Raw genomic sequence first — 18540 nt, forward strand, 5'->3', positions numbered from 1 at the left:
TGGACATCCTCTCAATGTCCAATTCTTTGCCACCACAGAAAGGGCTACTGTGAATATTCTTGTGTCTTGGGTCTTTTTTCCCTTTGTAATATCTTTGGGATATCGATGAATCAAAAGGTATGCATAGTTTTATTGCTCTTTGTGCATAGTATAAATTGCTCTCCAAAATGGTTGAATCAGTTCAAAATTGTACCTACAGTGCATTAGGGTTCCAGTTTTACCACTTCCCTTCCAACATTTATCATTTCCTTTTTTTAACATATAAGTCAATCTGATTGGTGTGAGGTGGTATGTCAGAGTTGTTTTAATTTGCATTTCTTTAATTAACAGTGACTTGGAATGGTTCCTATTCTTGTAAGTTTGAATCAATTCCCTTTATAGCTTAGAAGATACATGAGATAAACTTGCTGCAAAGATTTCCTCTCAATTTCCTGCTTTCTCTTTTAATTTCTTTTCTTTTTCCTTTTTTTCTCTTTCTGGTTTTTTTTTTAGATTTTTTTCAAGGCAATGGGGTTAAATGGCTTGCCTAAGGCCACACAGCTAGGTAATTATTAAGTGTCTGAGGTCGGATTTGAACTCAGGTACTCCTGACTCCAAGGCCACTGCTCTATCTACTGTGCCACCTAGCCACCTCTTTCTCTCTTACTTTCAACTGAATTTTGCCTTTATATCAACTTTTAAATTTTTTATGATCAAAATTTGTTCATTTCATTTCTTGCAAATTATCTGTTGTTTGGTCAATGAATTCATGACCTATCCATAAATCTGATAGGTAATTTTTTCCCATGTTCCTCAAAGTTTTTCCATTATTTCATTAATGTCCTTTTTTTCACTATCATTAGCCACCAAATCTTCATTCTTCCCACCTTACTTATAGTGAATCAAAGACAAAATTACTTTTTCTGTGAATGTATGTCTCATTTTATACCACTAGTCCATCATCATCTCTTTGCCAAGAAGTAAGAAGTATTCTTCACCATCACTCTTTGTCTCTAAATTATGTTTCCATTTTGACCTTATTTTGGAATAATACTGAGATTTTTGTCTCTAGTTTCTGTCAGACTGATTTTTAGTTTTCCTAGTAGCTTTTGTTGAATAGTGAGTTCTTAATCCTATAGCTGGTATTTTTGTGTTTATCAAATTAGGTCATTGTACTTGGTTGCTTCCATATATTGTATATCTAATATATTCCACTGATCAACCTATTTTTCATTCAATACCCAGCTGTTTTGATGATTATGGCTTTGTGGCATAGTTTTTAGATTTATTACTCCTAGGCCCTCTTCCTTCCCACTTTTTTTTCCATTATCCCTTGATATTCTTGACCTTTTGTTCCTACAGATGAATTTCCCACAAAGTAATTCCATTGGTAGTTTTATTTGTATGACATTGATTTAATAAATTTAGTAATATTGTTATTTTTATTATATTGACTTGTCTACCTGTGAGCAATGAGCATTTCTCCAATATAAACTCATATATATGTATGCATATATGCATATATGTCACATATATATGTATGTACACAATATTTATGTGTAAACATATATATTTGTTAATTGTTTATGTAGCTTCAAAACCAATCCCCTTATTTAAGAAATTTGATTTTTCCCATTTGATCATTTCCCTTTTTATCCTAGTACATTAATTTTGCTTGTGAAGCTTTTCAGTTTCATGTAATCAAAGATGTCCATTTTATATCTTGATCTCATTCCTCATTTCTAGTCAGTTTCCAAATTTTATGTATTCTACTTAGATTTCTTGTAATCATCTCCTTCTCTATACTCACAGAATCACTACCTTAGTTTAGACTTCCATTACCTCTTAACTATACTATTACAATAGATTCTTAATTGTGTTCCATCCTTCTAGTCTTTTCCTTCATCAGTATATTTTCCATACTGGGCCAAAATAGGCTAAGGCATAGGTTGGATGATGTCATCTCCAATTTAAAAACATTCAGTGACTTCCTATTGCCACCAGGAAAAAATATAAACTGCTTAGCATGGCATTTGAAGTCCTCCACAATTTGACTCCCACATAGCTTTGGAGACTAATTTAGAATTACTCTTTATTTTTAATTTAAATTTTCTTTTTGTCATAAACTTTAACATCAAAAACATGAGCAAATGCTCAATACGTAAATCACTATATAAAGAAGAGAAAAAGATTGTTTAAAACTGGTAACTTCTATGATAATCTTTAAAATGTATGTTACATTTTATGATACTAATAATTTCCTTATCTACTTCCTTCTGAATTTTCTTTTGTTCTTTTGTATATTTTAAAAATGTTTCATTAATGTCCTTTTTTTCTTCGCTATCATTAGCGAATCAAGTCTTCATTCTTCCCACTTTCATGTACAGTGAATCAAAGTAAGTTTACATATTACCTTTGTGTATGAATGAATATTTCATTTTACACCTCTAGCCAAGAGGTAGGAAGTATTCTTCACCAGCAGTCTTTTGAAATCATGATTGGTCATTGTATTTTTCAGAGTTGTCCTTCAAGGTTGTTTTCCTTTATAGTACTATGTTCATTGTATAAATTGTTTTCTTGGTATTTTTTATTACAAGTCCAGAAGACTGTCATACAAGTCTTCCAGTTTTTTTTGAATCTATTCCTTTGTCATTTCTGAATGGCATAATAATATTTTATAATTCATATGCCATAATTTGTTTACCCATTCCCATTGGCACCCATTTTATTTCCAATTCCTTGTTATAATAAAAAATGCTGCTATATTTTTTTGTGTATATGGGATCTTTCTCTCTATATTTGTCTCCTTTAGGCTGTATGCTGTTAGTATCTAATGGGATATTAGAAACTAGTATCCAGTTGTGGATATAAACTGCTCATTGTTTATCTACTTTGGCTTCTGTTTAGCTATAGGACTGTGATAGAAAGCTATGACAGTCCTAAGGGAGGAGGGGAAGGGAAAGAGCCAAAGCAAAAAGGAGACTCCATGAGCTTTCATGGGACAGGACCAGAGAGAGGCCACAAGAAAGGAGGCAGGGTTGCTTTGGGTTGCTTTGTAACTTCATGAAACCTGGCAGGAGATAGAATGCCAAGATGCTAAGATAAAGACTAAATGAGGAACTATTTGGAAGCCACAGGGAACAGATGCAGGGTGGCTGGAGCCGTTCCTGTTGCTGAGAACAGAACTGGTGACGTCCTACTTTCCTAAGCCTAGCATCACTGTGACTCTTGAGCACTCCCAGGAGACTGCTGACCCTATTTTTTTTCTTTCAATCTTTGCTTTTTTGTGCTGCCATTTGTTTAGAAAGAAATTGGTTTCTCTAAGACAAAGTAATTGTTCTTTGAAATAGTAATTTTTATGTGTTCTGAGAGTTAAATACAGTCAAGGGAGCCCCAAAGGAGAAAGAATGATAGATTCTATTACTGAGGAGAGGCATTCTCTGGCAAAAAATTAGGTTCTTAGAGCAATAAAAAATATTTGATTCATATTTTTATTGTTTTCCAAAAGTAGAGAGAGCATATGAATCAGGACTGATAAAGATAGACCTAAAATGAAAGCTAACAGTTTGGTGGGGTTGTATAATGAACTGGTGCTTTCCCATTCAAATCCAGTCACACCATTCCCATTGAAAAAATCCACCCCTTCTCCCAGAGGGGAAGGGCAATTGATTAGAAAATTATTCCTTGAAGAAGCTGGGGAAGATGTGCTGCCAACATGACTTTGGGGGGCAGCCAAAAGGGAATCACTTTCTGTTTGACTCAACATACTGCTAGAAGCACATTATCATACCCACTAGACTTCAGTACCATGACCCTGGTGGATATCTTTCCATGACCCATTTAGCTCTCTTTTGTGTACCCATTGCAAGGTAAGACATGGCTTTCTTTTCTGTATCCCCAGCACTTAGTATAGAACCTGGATCATAACATTTTTTGCTTGTTGCTTCACTACAAGTGGTATCATTGAGTCAGGTAGCTATAAATTATTTTCCAAAATGGTTGGACTAATTTACAGTTCCAACAACAGTGCATGAATATGCAGATCTTTCCTAGTAATTGCAATTTTCCTTTTTGTCATCTTTGCTCATCTGAAGAATATGAGTTCGCAGTTTTTTATTAGAGTTGGAACATTTTTTTTTCTTGAGATAGAAGATTCTTGCATTTCTTCTTTGGAAAACTGCCTGTTCATATTCTTTGACCATTTATCTAATGTGCTCTTATATATATTATACTTACTTTCCTGCCAGATCAATACACTTGCTTTGATGCTGTTCTTTCTCTCCCCACTTGAGTGGGCCTGTCAGTCAAGTTGGTTCAGAGGTAGGACTCAATTAATTCCCTGAAGGCTCAAGGAGGGGAATGTTGGGGGGACTTCCTTCTTGACCAGCAGGTGGCCTACTGTATTCCTATCTCCTTGGCAACACAAGGAACCTAATACATATCCTTTTTGTTTTTTCCTTTCCATGAGAACCAGAGAAAGAAGTTCCTTTTTCCTCTTTTAAATCTAATGCTTCCATCTTTGTGTTTGATTCCAACCTTTTCTACTTCCTCTGAAACTTGGCAGCACCAGTTTTCTTCTTTAATAATAATATCATTTATAGTTACTTTAACATTATGCCATTTGATCATCACAACTCTATGGAGTAGATGTTATTTTTATCCCTATTTTTCTAAATGAGGAAACTGAGTCTGAGACAAGTAAGATGATTTTCACAGAATTAGACAACTAGTATTAGAGGTGAAATTTGCACTCAGGACTTCCTAACTTCAAGCCCAGTATTCCATCCACTGTGCAAGCTAGCAACTATTTCTTTTTCAAATGTAAAGTTATGTCCCCTTTTGACTTTAGTAAATTCACGTTATAAGGGGCAAATTATAGAGGCAACCGAAGTTTTTTTTCCCACTCAGTGCATTTCCTTTTTAGATCATTTAGATCCATCATTAGTGTATCATTTTACACACTGTAAATGATATAAAATTTGTGGACAGGTGGTAATGAGCTTGTTGTTCATGGTTGGAACTGTGGGATTTGAATTTGTATTTGCAAATGCTAAGTGGAATGCAGTGGTGTAGTTCAAACTTCAAGTATTACTGTTTGGTTTGTTGTTCAGTCATTTCAAGTGTTTCTGACTCTTGGTGACACCATTTGGGGGTCACAGAGCTAGTACATGTCAGAGGCTGGATTTGAACTCAGGAAGATGAGTCTTCCTGATTTAAGTCCAGTGTGCTATCCACCTAGCTGCATATTTACACTACACGGGAATCTACAAAAATTGCTCTAAACTATAAACTTTATTAGAAAAGCAGTTCTATTTTTGTGGGACCCATGCTGTTTCTGTGCATGTGTCTACACAGGAAAGTGTCCCCATTATGGGTAAGTATTCCAAATAAATGTTTATTAAATATTCAAGGCAAGAGGTTGCACGGTGGTAACTGGCTTTTGAACCAGGGAAACCTGAATTCAAGATCTGACTCTGACAAATTGGCTGTAAGACCCTGTGTCACAAGTCAAGAACTCTCAATGTCCCAGGCAACTCTCTAACAGTGTAAGTTCAAGAAAGCAATCAATCTACATCAGCAAAATAAAGTTTCCATATTAGGGATTTCTTATACTGATGACATCATATATTTAGTCAAACAAATATATAAGACACTATGCTGTGGAAAAGTCTCATTCTCAAGGAATTCAAACTAAATAGGAGAGAGATGTACACAAATTTCAATTTCAAAAATTGTTTCAGTACCAATGATGTATACTGTGTATGGCTATGTACACAAAAGAGATACAACATGGTCTCACTTTCTTAGGTGATAGGGAGAAAAGACACAGAAATGAATAAGAATGATATTAGGGAGAATTGATAAGTGGAAAGGAATGGTAGTGGTGGCTGACAAAGTACTATGAATAAATCTGAGGAGGGAGAGATCACTTTCATTGATGTATTAGGAAAATTACTTGGTCAGTAGTGGGGAAGATTAACTAAAGAGGTAATAACCTAATTAGAGGACCAGTTAGGAGTCTATTATAATAATTTAGGTCAGAGTCTGAAGTAGAATGGTCAAATAACTAGAGAAATCAGATTCAGAAGTAAAAATGACATGCCATGGCAACTAATTGTAAAGGATAGGGGAATGAAGGGTATGAGCCTGGAAACACAGGGAGAATGGTATTGTTTGATAGAATTAGAAAATTTAAAGGGGAAAATTCAGTGTGGAACATGTTAACTTTAAGGTGCCAGTAGGATGTCTAGGTAGAAATAGTCAACAGGTAGATGGAAATAAAGTACTGAAGTTCTAAAGGTAGAAATACAGATTTGGGATTCTCCTACAAAGAGATCACTGAAGCAAGAAGTGGATAAATGAGGTTGCCAAGGGTGAAAATGCAGAGGAGGTCAAGCTCATTGGGAGATACTGACCTTTGAGGGATAGGACTGTGACCAAAATGGGCAGACAGAAATGTAGGAGGAACGGCTAAGTGGTGCTGTGGATAGAGCACTGGCCCTGGAGCCAAGAGTACCTGAGTTCAAATGTGACCTCACACACCTAATAATTACCTAGCTGTGTGGCCTTAGGCAAGTCACTTAACCCCATTTGCCTTGCAAAAACCTAAAAAAAAGTAGAACCATGAAAGTACAGTGTCACAGAAATCAAAGACACTAGACTTCATAATAAAAAAGGTAATTAATATTCTTCAAGACCATTCAGTAAAACGGGGACAAAAACCAGATAAAGTGATAAATAATGAGAAGCTTGTGAGGCAGTGGAGATAAGATACTAATTTTTTCCTAAGTTTGATGAAGATGAGAGATATGTTTGTTTTTGCATATAGCTGGGAGAAAAATAAAAAAAATGAACTCCAAATTATATATAAAAAAGATAAGAAGACAGGAAGATAAGAAATCTAGTATTACTAAGAGAAATTTTTTTAGGATGAGGAGAGTAGATCACAAAAGATAATATGTGATAGAATAGGAAAGTAAGATGGATACAAATAAGGTACAGGCTGGTGAAATCAGGGAAGGCTTCTTGGAAGAGATAAAATTTGAGCTATACTTTAAGAATGAATACAATTTCAAAAGAGATGGTGGGGAGGACATCTTAGGGATATTACATACTTTGCTAAAAGGAATGATGGAAAGGAAATATAATATATATATATATATATATATATGTATATATGTATGTATATATTTGGAGGATGATAAGTAGGCCAGATACTAAAATTGAAGGAATGTAATGTGAAGTTAATTCATTCAATATCCATCTATTAAATGCCTACTATGTAGAATTCAGTCCTTGCTCTTAAGGTAACAATAGTTATGACAGGTAAAGAGGTACAAACAATATACATTTAAATATAATGCCTAAAGGCAAATATGCTATGAACTTAGATAATGAAAAGATCTTTTCTAGTTGTGAAAATTCTGGGATTTTTGAAATAGGACATTACCATGTGGAGATGGATTTGAAATAATACTAGAAGAGTAGGCTTGAACTAGTTAGATAGTAAAAGTTATTTTGAAAGTGAAAAAGGTAAACTGAGACTCAGGTTCATCATTTCACATTAAAAACTAAAATCAGCAACTAAATTAGGACCAAATCACTATATTCATTCTGGAAATGATCTTCCTTTTTTGTCCAGTTAGGGTCTAATTGCTTCTTTGTGTTTTCATGACACACTCAGAAGGTTGGGAACACCTGAATTTCAATTTACTTTGGGAGACAGTCTCGCATGGTGAATATTGAGTCTTGGGGTTAGATCAAGGCTCAAGTTTCAGCCAGACACATAGTGATTGCCTTTGTGGCTGCCCTCCTCTATTCCCCTCCTCGATTCTCAGTGCTCAGGGAAGGTTAGGCAAGCCTACTCAAAAGAATTCCCTACATCAATTCAAACTCAAGTCCTGAGGGGATTAAAAAAAATAATCACAGGCCCTCCTTTGCTCATCTGTTTTGAAGCTTAAAGTCCACAATGTCAAATTACATTTATTAAGCATATATACATTTATATATATATATATGTATGTATGTGTGTGTGTATATATGTACTTTGTTCAGGACACCATGGTTTTATATATACATATGTATTATATATGTATATATGTATACTTTGTTCAGGACACCATGGCTATATATATATATGTATATATATATGTATATATGTATGCTGGGAATACATAGATGAAAAAGGACCCTGCCCACACTCAGTTTACACTCTAATGGGGAGTAAGAAAGATCAGACACGGATTCAATCTTTGTAGAAGGCAGGATGCAGTACAAAGCATAAGAGACATAAAGGGAGACTATATAAATGCTACCTATTCTTATTACATTTAAGAGGGGTGAGGCAGGAATGATAATGGCTTTGGGAGCTCCCACACCAAAAGTGAGGAATGTCACAACCTGAGGCTTTTTTTCATTGACTTGTTTTATTTCAGCAACTGGGTGGAAAGGATGAGAGGGCAAAGGGCGCATTTCCCAGGGGCAGCGGCCTCAGGGCGAGCAGCAGGCAGCCTGTCCCCCAGGGAGGTTGAAGCCCCCAGGCCTGCCGGGGGCGGGGGTCGACATCTGAAGCTGGGTTTCCTCACACCGGGCCGCCGAGGAAGTCGACTTATCTAGAAGCCCGGGCACACTGAGGAAGCCCACTCTCCCAGCATGCCCTGCGGCCACCCCAGGGCGGAGTGCCCTTCCCAACATGCAATCGGGGGACGACCCCCCCCTCCCCTTACACCCCGGCTTCCACCTTCGTGAGGGAGAAGAAAACAACCGAACGGCCCGGTGCGAGCGCCTGCCGTTTGGGGAGCCCGCTCCTTTTCCTTCGGTCTCTCCTCCGCGCCAAAGCCGGGAAGGGCCTCAATGCCCGGCCCGGCCCGGCCGCGCACGAAGCTCCATGCGCGGGCGCCGCTTCGCGCTCCGACCGAGGCGCCGGGCCGCCGCGCCGGGGTGAGGGGGCCGGGGAGGAGGGGGAGGCAGGCCCGGGAGGGACACGTGACCGGCCCGCGCTCCCAGTGACGAAGGCGGTAGCCCAGGCCGCGCGAGGTTTCCCGGACCCGGGAGCGGGAGTGGCGCGTGGGTCTGCCTCAGGAGCGCTAGTCCGCGGCAGGTACGCGCAGGCGCGTTGCGCACCCGCAGATTACGTCGCCCCCCCCCCCACTAGTTAAAGACCGCTCCGGGCTCGAGGTGTGGGGTGTATATGTAGGTGAATTTTTGAAAGGGGGGGGAGCTGGAGGGGGCGGGCTGAGTCACGTGACAACCGGCGGGCCAGTCACAGACTGAGGAGGTGGCATCGCATTCCCGGAACCCCGGGGTTCGATGTGTTTTGGGGGGCGCGATGGTTCATGGCGCTTCGATCCAACCGGGGCGGGGGCCCGGGGTGGGGAGGGCCTTGCGGGAAGCTTAGATGCGGTAGATGGGGAGTGGGCTCGCTGCAATCACGCCTGGTTAGGGCTCCCACAAAATGGCTGCGGGGGAGGCTGAGGGCTTGTGGGATCACGTGAGGAGACTGGCAGCGCGTGCTGCGGGCGAGGGTGGGGGCGGGGCCGGGCCGGCGATCACGTGGCCCGCGCCCCGCCGCAGGAGGGCGGCCTGAGCCGGGCGCTGCTTTCAGACCTTTGGCTGAGGGAGCTGGCAGCTTGGGAGGGGGAGGAAACGCGGTGTAGCCGGAAGCAGGCAGGACCAGGTGCTTCAGAGCTGTGGGCCAGGCCGGTATTTCTGAGCCTTAGTTTCCCTATCTGGGAAGCGGCCTTAATGACACGCGTCACAAAGTTGTGTTTGGGCGGATCAAATGAGATAAGGGAAGCAAAAGCAAATCTTAAAGCTCGGATATAAACTTGAGCCGTCGTTGTTGGTTTTTCATCACTATCGCTTTCCATAAGCCACGAATGAGGGAGGAATAAATTTTATTCATGCCAAAACCAAAAACGTGGCGCTTGGTTTATTGGGAATTATAATGTTACAGGAAATTAGCCATGGGACCATTTGTTCCCATTCTGTTTCCAAAAAATGCCTCTCTTCCTCCACCTCCTATCCCAAAACAAATAAACTTGATAGAATGACTGTTTTAAGTTGTTTCTCCTCTAATCATTTCTCTTCCAGATATAGTAAAGAGCCCAGTAGGAGGTAATAACATTTACTGACTGGGCCATTGATTACTGATAGGAAAAGTAAATTATTTATGACGGTTTCCACTACCTTTTGAGTCCAGTTAAAGAAGGTCTTGGCCCACATACTCGTTTGAAAGAACCATCTTGGTAGAAGTACTTGTCACAAATAGGTGAAACAAATTATCAGAAAAAAAATGATTGGTGATGGAGCCAGATATCTATTATGTTATCGCAATACTATAAAGAAAGCCCTGTTGGACCTGGAGAAAAATATGAGTTTGCATTCTCCCATAGACAATTGTGTTTCCTCATCCGTAAAATGGAAATAATAACAGCACCTGCCTGATAACAGTTATTATAAGGATCAAATGAGACAATATGTAAAGCCCTTTAATATGCTATATAAATGCTAAATATTTAAAGCATCTCTGAAAGAAACATGAAGTTCTTTGTAGATAGTTTGGAAATCTACCATTTTTTGGCAACATCAGATGCCTTCTGAAATATGAAGTTCAAAGAGGGATCTTGATTTTAATTATTAATTGTAAGTTCCCAAAGTGAACTACTCTCTTGAAAAATATTGTGAAACACAGTCAATGTGCTTGTTATGTATCATGCTTATGTAGTTATTTAAAATTTATTAATAGTGTTAGTAATTGAGTCTTCAATGAATGAAAATCATAAGTTTATATGGTAAAAAAAATGATTGGCAAGTGTGTGAAGTTTCTTAATCGTTAGTTTTTGAGATTGGTATAGTAATGAAACTGTGTTTATTGCATCCTTTTAATTATTTGAATAAGCTTCCTAAACAAATGAAATTTGTATTTTCAGTTTTAATTCCTTCATCAAGGTTGTTGTCTTATAAGGCCATTAATTGGTTATGTTGTATAAAGCACCGATGTTGGAGTCAGGAACACATGAGTTCAGGTTCTGTTTCAAGTGAATTAATATTTCTAAAAAGTGCTTGCTAGCATTGTGCCTGGCACAGGGTAGGGGTAGGGGCTATGTAAATCTTGTTGTCTCTCTTTTTCTTCTCCCCTTCAGATGCCAGTTATGTGACCCTGAGCAAGTCACATAACCTATCTTATGTAAAATGGGGCTAATAATAGTGCCTACCTTAAGGATTTTTTTTTTTGCAACCTTAAGGATTGTTGTTTTTTTTTTGCAAGGCAATGGGGTTAAGTGGCTTGCCCAAGGTCACACGGCTAGGTAATTATTAAGTGACTGAGGCCAGATTTGCAGATTTGAACTCAGGTACTCCTGACTCCAAGGCCAGTGCTCTATCCACTGTACCACCTAGCTGCCCCCCCCCCCCACCTTAAGGATTGTATAGAAGATCAAAGTGCTTTGCAAACCTCAAAGTGCCAAATAAATGTTAGTTATTATTTGCATATTTGAAATAAGAGATCAGTATCGATATTGGACTGAGATATAATGCTAAGAAGCTTTATTTGCTAGAATTATTAGAGAACTCTGAATCACGCATTTAACTGTTGAATGTGGCACATGTATACCCAGACACTAAATGCTGCCCAGTTTTATTTTTGTTGCCAAGACATCCTTTTTATACTCACTGCAACACTTCATGTCTTAAATTAAAATCTAAAGGCCCCTTGAATTTAGTAGTTTTAAAAGAGCTACTTTAGGTATCTAGTCAGATGTTGACTCTTTTCACACTATTTCTGCTTTTATCCTTTATCCTTCCCACTGCTATTTCTTTCTCTCCCAAACTACTTTCCCCCTATGATTTTTACATATATATTCACTTTTTTTAATTTATGTTTTATATGTTTATATGTGTGCTTCTTTCCTGTTGGAATGGAAGCTCCTTGGGAGTAGAGATTCTTTAATTCTTAAACTTTTATCCCCAGGGCAGTTAGATGGTTCAATGGATAGAGCACTAGCCCTGAAAGTCAGGAGGACCTTACTTCAAATGTGACTTTAGACACTTGACGTTTTTTCCTAGCTGTGTGACTTCGAGTAAGTCAATTAACTCTGACTGCCTTGCATCCAGGGTCATCCAGATTCATATCATGTCTGGGCACTGGATCTACTCTGGAGGAAAAAGTGAGGTTTTAAAGTTAGCATAGCAGCAGCTTCTTCATTCAAATTTATTCGCATTCTTATCATGGCATCATCTCCCTGATGTCATGGTCTTCGAGAATGAAAGACAAAGCAACATCCCCAGGGTCTAGCAGAATTCTTTGCGCGTGGCGCGCACACACACATACACACACACACACACATATATACAAATATGACATTTTTAAGGCAGATGGTCTAAATAATTTGTAAGCAAGGTCCTTAATATTATCTGGACTTAGGATAAGTAAAATGGTTTTTGTGTTTTAACTTTAACACAAGGAATGGAATTGCGTAGATCTCTAAATTGTAATGACAAAATCCATTGTTTAGTATCAGATTAAAAAATATCCTCAAATATTAATTAAGGAGGGCCTGTATTATAATTTAACAGTGATGGTTATGATGATGATAGCTGAAGCAGATATGTTAATCTCCATTGTAAAGGTATTTTAAGGTTTACTCATGATGGTACAAGGCTACTAAACATATTAGAATTGAGATTCAAACCCAGGTCATTTGACTTAAAGTCTATCATTCCCACGGTGCCATACTGCTATAGGACATATTTATAAATACTACTTTGTATCAATTCAAAGAGTTCAAAATTTTTGAATGTACTGAAATTTTACTGAACACATATTCTTGGAAATACTGCTTTTTAAAGTTTTAAGTGTCAATTAATACATTATGAGAGTCCTTGAGCATACCTATTGTGGTTATTCTTAGTTTAAGGATCCCTACTCTTACTTGACAGATGGGATTTTTTTTGTCTAGATCTTTAATCTACAATTATCTCCTCTGGTTTACTTTGTGATAGTAGAAATGTTCTGGTTATCTACTGAATAAAGGAAAAAGTTGCTAGAAGAAGGGATGAGGAAAAAAAATTAATGTTAAGTACATCAAATTCACATAGGTAATCAATGTTCAGTGACCTGTGAATGTCTTGACATATTAAAGTAATTCCCTGTTAGCTGACACTTGGTTGATAAAAAAGATGTGTAAAACCTGTTGAAAGGAAAGGGAAAAGACTCCTTTATTTTTTTTGTAAAAGCAAGTAACCTTTTCATAGACAGAGATAGAAGAGGAAGGGTAGGAGAAACATTTTTTTTTTGCATTATTTACAACAGTTTATTTCATAATAACTTGTTAACAAAATTCTACTTTATGAACTTTTAGCTGATATCTGGAAGTAATTTTTATTATGATGAATTCTTCATATTAATAATTTTGATTGTGATAGGATTTGAGCCGAATAGTGTCATTTTACAATAATAATGATTATGATTTTTTTTGTTCACGGAGATATTCTAATCTGAAGGAATTTGTAATTTTATTCTTAGAAGAAATGTTATTACAATAGATTTTTAACTTGCCTCCTCTCCCACCCACCTGCTCTAGGCAGAATTTCTATTTTAACAATAGATATGTGCTTTCAAATTCTTTGTTTCAGAAGAGAACTGGAAATGACAGTTAAAACCAGTAGTCTCTGTATTATATGCCACTTAAACATACTCTTGTTCTTGCTAGAGATCGATGTAAATTATAAAAAATGGAGTTATTTTCTGTATGACCAAATAATAATTATTTATTGAGTATTTTTCATATCTGAATTCCATATGAGGTGGAATGGGGGACATACAATATAAATGTATGGATCTTACCTTTAAGAAACTTAGAATTTAGTTGAAAAAGTCAAATATTTATTGAAAAGCATCAATATTAAGTCCAAAATGGTATAGTTGAAACAGAAGTATCTGGGAAATGTAAAGGAGTGATTAGAATTAGGTATAATCAATTTATATATATATATATATATACATATATATATATATATACACATACACATATATATTTATTTTATTTTATTTTATTTTTTTAGGTTTTTTGTAAGGCAATAGGGTTAAGTGGCTTGCCCAAGGCCACATAGCTAGTTAATTATTAAGTGTCTGAGGTCGAATTTGAACTCAGGTACTCCTGACTCCAGGGCTGGTGCTCTGTCCACTGCGCCACCTAGCCGCCCCAATCAATTATATTTTGAAGTAGTTTTTGACAATCATATTCAGTTTGCAAAGCCTGCACCTTCTTATAAGCCTAGGGTCAAACTCCAGTTTCAATATACTGTTATTAATTTGGCTGATAATTTGCTTGGCAAGTATAAGCCATGCAAGTATTTAATTATCTTCATTTTTATATAAAAAAATTCTTGGTTTTTTAAAAAGATATTTAAGTCAGATAATTAATCTATATTATTTCAGTTTGATAGGGAGTTTAATTTCTTTTTTCTGTTCAATGAAGACTTTCTTTCATTTTTTTTTTTTTTAAAGGAAAACCTATTTGTTGCCTTATTGGTTATAGCATTTGCGGGAGCAAGTCCTGTGGGTTTTAAAGATTAATTTTAGTAATAATTAACAACAAATACTCTTTGATCCAGTGTTAGTGCTAACTTTTTCTTTTTCTTTTTTCCTTCTTATTTAGTATTTCTTGTACTTCCAAAGCACCTGTGCTTTGGACAGTGTCCTAAGGCTTGAATAGTGTCACATATTCACATGGATTTGATCTCATCAATGTGGCTCATCCTTGTAATGATATTGAATATAATTCTCCCATTTTCATCTATCCAATGCATCTCTTGTCCATGTCTTCTTAATAATTTCATCCTTTCTTATTGTCATTGAGAAGATACCAATGAAATAGACTGGTTGTTTCATTAGTTAAGGATTCCTACTCTTACTTGACAGATGGGATTTTTTTGTTTAGATATTTAATCTACAATTATCTCCTTTGGTTTACTTTGTGATAATAGCAATATTCTAGCTAGCTACTGAATAAAGAAAAAGTAGCTAGAGAGGGGATGAGGAAAAAATTAGAATAAGTAGGTAATCATATAGGTAATCAATGTTTAATGACCTGTGAATGTCTCGACATATAAAAGTATTTCCGTGTTAGCTGAGAGCTGGTCATCATGATACCAGCCCTTCTCATTTATTTCCAATGATACTAATAATACTCATATGAACCTCATTTAATAGAACAGGTAGAAGGAGCTTTTATAGATGAAGCACAGGAGAAAGCTGAATTTGAAGATATAATGTGGTGTAAAAATGGAGTCATTAGCTGAGAGGGAAATGTAATGGGAGAAAGAAGAAGGAGAGGTGGAATAGGCTAAGATAGTTCATATAATAAGATTTTTTTTATTACAATGAGCTATCGCAATGATATGGAAAGGGGGAAGGCAAGGGGGAATGAGGGAATCTTCCCTCTTATCAGAGGTGGCTAGGAGAGGAAACAGCATATATATATATATATATATATATATATATATATACTCAATGGGGTATAGACATCTGGAGTAAGAAGGAGAGAAGGGGGAGAGGGGGAAGGTGGGGGGATGTGAGTGATGGAAGAGAGGATGGACCATGGGGGGAGAGTGGTCAGATATAACACATTTTCTTTTTTACTTCCTGCAAGGGGCTGGGATGGGATGGCCTGTGTGGGATCATAGGGCTGGGTGGATGCTGGGCCTAAGGGGTGGTATGTGGGCTCAGGGCCTCTTGGCCCCAGGGCCGGGGATCTGTCTGCTGCACCACTCATCTACCCTACGCCAGAGACAGAGTGAAAGGAGAGAGAAAATATAGTATATGGTGCTCGCTTCGGCAGCACATATACTAAAATTGGAATGATACAGAGAAGATTAGCATGGCCCCTACGCAAGGATGACACGCAAATTCGTGAAGCGAAAATATAGTATATGGTAGTGGAGAAGTGGGAATGGAGGGAGTTGTGATCAGCAATGTCAATGGTGGAAAAATATGGAAGTAACTTTTGTGATTCTTTTATCATAAAGAATGTGATCCACCTGTGACAGAGCTGGAAGTGTTGGAACACAGACTGAAGCACATTTTTTATTATTATTATTTTTTTGGGGGGGCTTGCAGGAAAAATGGGGCTGGGTGGCTTGCGTGGGGCCTCACAGCTGGGTGATTGTTGGGTGTCTGTGACTGGATTTGGACTCTGGTGCTCCTGGCTCCAGGGCCGGTGCTTCCTCCACTGCGCCACCTGGCCACACCTACTATTATTATTATTTTTTTTCAATTTTAATTTTAATTTTTTTCTCTCTCCTTTACATTATCACTCATGTGGGTCTGTATTTTTTGGGGGAGGGGTATTATGTTTACTCTTTTTTTTTTAGGGGTTTTTTTTGCAAGGCAAATGGGGTTAAATGGCTTACCCAAGGCCACACAGATAGGTAATTATTAAGTGTCTGGGGTCGGATTTGAACTCAGGTACTCCTGACTGCAGGGCAGGTGCTCTATTCACTGCACCACCTAGCCGCTCCCATGTTTACTCTTAAACAAGAATATTTTGGTAATGTATAACAAACATTATTTGTACAAAATAAGAATAAATAAATTAAAAAAACTAATAAAAAATAAATAAAACCCCCCAAAATTTATTTCCTCAACATATGTTACTCAGGTTCTCCCTTGTAGTTCTTTATCATGTGTTATGGTGCATTCTCAGTACAAATCCAACCCTGGCCTAGTTTTTGCTATGAAATTCTTTGCATTTTCTTTTTTTAAAAAAACCTTTTCTTTGTAATATTTTTTTGATGTGTCAAGGAATCATTAGATTTCTTTATGTCAGTTCTAAATTTCAGGAATTTATTTTCTTGGGATAGGTTTTATGCTTTTGTTTTAAGTCATAAATTATTTTTCCATGTCTTTATCCTCTAACTCATTTCTTCTCCCCTTTTCCTTCTACTACTCTCGTTTGGTTTCCAGAATAATTTTTTAGCTCTTGAAATTAAAACAAAAATAAAACAACCTTAGATTTTCCTGGAATTCTGTTTGAATGTGTACCCAATCTGTGTTTTCCTTTGAGACTGTGCTTATAAATGTTTTGGAGTCATTTCTTCTGAATTTATCTTGAGCGTTTTGTGTCACCATAGGAACTCTTTATAATGGGGTCCATTTCTTTCCTTCCTTCCTTGCTAATTCTTCTAATCTACTTCTTGACTTTAGACTATATGTTACAACTGGGTTATGTACACTTGAGAGTTTGTCTTTTTGAGTCCTTCTGCTGTTCCTTTCTTCAATATTTAGGGTTATGTTATTCTAGTGTCTCAGGGATGGCTCAGGCTAGGAATTTAAAGTTTTTCAGTGTTCCAAAGTGTGCAGTGTTCAGAGGCCAAAATTGTTCTCATTCTTCCTGTTTTGAGTTCTGTCAGTTCATTCTCTCACTTGGAACTTTATACCCATTTCTGTAAGTTGTAGTACAAATTGCTTTGGATTCAGTCACTGTCAACCAGCCCAAATGGAAGCTTGGTAGGTTCAAAGTGATGAAACTCATGGCTCACTTTTGGTCTGACATTCCTGCCCTGGTTATTGCATTGCTGGTTTCAGCCTTGGCTGGAGACCTGAACTGAGTTCCTGCTCTCCTGGGATCAGAGCTTCTGAGATACTGTTAGTTCAGAAATGGTTACTTTTAAGGCCCAGGTCTTCAGGTCTTTTCCTCAGTTGCCTTGGATTGATGACCTGGCATTGGATAGTGAGCAAAAGAACTGCAAGATGGCATCTTTTCTTGTACCTTTCACTAATTTAGAGATCTTGTGGGGCCTTTTCTTGTCTTAGTTCTTTCTACATGGTACATAGCTTATATATAAACTCTTTCTATCCTAGGTACTAGAATACTCAGCCAGACCTCTCTTGAATGACTGTAGACCTCTCTATCCATCTCCCTGTGCTGCCCACCTGGGATGATTAAAGGACTAGTGATTTTTTTTCTTGAATTTTCTCATTGGAATTTGGACAGGTTCATTTTCTAGATCTTTGTGGAAGAGGAATGAGTGACTGTGTGTGTGTGTGTGTGTGTGTGTGTGTGTGTGTGTGTGTGTGTAAGTCTGGGCTGTGTTTTTTTTTCACTGCTACTCTGCTGTCTTAGCTCTGCCTCCAGTAGCAGTCATTTTTAATTCTTAGGAGACTAGTGTTCCATGAACTAATAATCACATAGCAACATTGGTAGAATATTGATGTTAAAAAGATGAGTCATTATTTCAGGGAAGTTTGTGCTCAATTAAAGAAACTTTATTTCCCAAAGGCTATCTAGCTTCACTAGCCTCTTCCTGTTTAATTATAGGTTCACTTTATCCATTTTCAGTGTCTGTCCAATATCTATACTGGGATGAGCTATATATGAATCTAATTTCATGTTGTAATTTGAACAAAAGGAATTTTACATGGGCTTCGTTTTTTCTTTTTTTCTTTCTTTTTTTCTTTTGTTTTTTGCAAGGCAATGGTGTTAAGTGACTTGCGTAAGGTCACACATCTAGGGAAGTATTATGTATCTCAGGTCAATTTTGAACTCAGGTCTTTCAGTG

General features: G+C 37.5%; 1 protein-coding gene and 1 non-coding gene across 3 annotated transcripts in view; both read left to right on the forward strand.

The window, feature by feature from the left end:
- The first annotated feature begins 8989 nt into the window (after positions 1-8989).
- The window catches only part of MGA (MAX dimerization protein MGA), a 230191-nt gene continuing 220640 nt past the window's right edge, over positions 8990-18540 (forward strand). For both annotated transcript variants that reach the window (XM_074235148.1, XM_074235149.1), the window contains exon 1: positions 8990-9079. The gene's annotated coding sequence lies outside the window, so the exon portion shown is untranslated. The remainder of the gene's footprint in view (positions 9080-18540) is intronic.
- Positions 15806-15912, forward strand: LOC141523245 (U6 spliceosomal RNA). Its single transcript, XR_012478430.1, has one exon. It is a non-coding gene; the product is annotated as a U6 spliceosomal RNA (small nuclear RNA).

This window comes from Macrotis lagotis, chromosome 4 (assembly GCF_037893015.1).
Source record: "Macrotis lagotis isolate mMagLag1 chromosome 4, bilby.v1.9.chrom.fasta, whole genome shotgun sequence".
NCBI lineage: Eukaryota > Metazoa > Chordata > Mammalia > Peramelemorphia > Peramelidae > Macrotis > Macrotis lagotis.